Here is a 1497-nt window from a genome sequence, read left to right on the forward strand (position 1 = left end):
GGAGGGTACTTAGGGAGCCAATGTTGGGACTGTAGGAGCCTCTGGAGAGTGAAGGCCCAGCCTCCAGAGACCCTCCTACAGGGAGGGGATAGCGGCCACGGGATTGGAGGGCCGCGGGGAAGGGATGGGAGCCGCAGTGTCGGCCACTGTGGCCTGCTCGGGGGCCCAGGTCATCTCCAGCCCGGGGTCTTTGGGATGACATAGCAGGTTGGGGTGCTTCCTGTACTGGGCTTGGTTCAGCTGGGGATCCGTCAACCAGTTCTGCTGCCACATGGGGGCCCGTGAAGTCCTGCAGGAGTCATCCCGTGATGGGCGTCAGGGTTCCCCTTCGGCGGTGTGCCTCCCCCAGCCCCGATCGGACTCGTCAAGTCTGGGGCTGTGAGACCGAGTAAGATCTTTACAAGCTGGGGTGCGTGCGTGTGCGTGCATGCACGCCCAGGTGTGACCAAGGGTGGGGACTTGCCGGGTGGGGCAGGTGCTGAGGGCAGGGGGAGCCGGAGGTGTCTCACGGGATTGAGAAAAACAAGATCCACAAAGCACTCTTTATTTATTTATTTTTGAGATTTTATCTATAGGACGCGTGTGCTCACTTCAGAGACAGAGAGACAGAGAGACAGAAAGTGAGAAGTCACCCCCGAGGAGGGATGGCCACGCCGCGTCCCTTCTCCTCCATTCTCCTCTCGGGATCTTGGGCACCACGCACACGTGCCCAGCGTGAGTTTTAAGCCACCGGGTCCAGGACTTGAACCATAGTCAACTACGTGGGAGTCCAGTGATGTAACCATTACGCCATCTGCAGGTCCCCCCAAAGCACTCTTCCCTCTCATCCCTGGGCCTCGGTTTCCCCGTCTGTGCAGTGGGGGAGCAGTCTCGGCCCTCCCAGGGCTGCTCTGAAGAGTAGCCCCGCTGCCGACGTGAACCGTGCTGTGGCTGCCATGGGGCACACCAGCGTGAGCTCAGTCGGTACCTGGCAGGGGTGTGCAGGAGGTCAGGTGGGTCCCACGGAGCTAGAGGTTGAGGGGCTGGGCGGGCCACTCCCCACCAGCAGTCACGGGGCTGGAGCATGAGCTCTGGGCCAGACCGCCGGGCTTCCGGGCTGGCTCTGCCTCTCTCAGCCCCCAGAGTCCTTCCCTGCAGGGAGGGCAGTATGGGGCTGAGCCTGCGGGCCCCCGAGGAGGGTGACGTGAGGGCACCCGTGGCATTCTTCTGTGTCAGTCCTGGGAGATCCCTGCAGGCCCCTGGGTCCCACGGGGCCACAGGGAGAAGGGACATTGCCACCCCTGGGCAGTATCTGCTGGAGGTCGGGGGCTCAGGCTAGCCTGTCCCAGTAACGAGGACCCAGGAGAGCCGGGGACATGGGGGACGCCCCTCGGCTCCCTGCTGGGCCAGGGCGCCGAGGCCGAGCCTTGGTCCTCACCGCCCACCTGCACCGGGCTGCAGGCCAGCCCCTGCCCGGGCCCCTCACACGCCACAGCCGGTGTCAGGCGCGACGCCCGA

General features: G+C 64.4%; 1 protein-coding gene across 2 annotated transcripts in view; it reads left to right on the forward strand.

The window, feature by feature from the left end:
- The window catches only part of NDUFA11 (NADH:ubiquinone oxidoreductase subunit A11), a 10249-nt gene that overhangs the window by 3824 nt on the left and 4928 nt on the right, over positions 1-1497 (forward strand). The window lies entirely within an intron of this gene.

Source organism: Tupaia chinensis, unplaced genomic scaffold (genome assembly GCF_000334495.1).
Source record: "Tupaia chinensis unplaced genomic scaffold, TupChi_1.0 Scaffold148210_1, whole genome shotgun sequence".
NCBI classification, from domain to species: domain Eukaryota; kingdom Metazoa; phylum Chordata; class Mammalia; order Scandentia; family Tupaiidae; genus Tupaia; species Tupaia belangeri.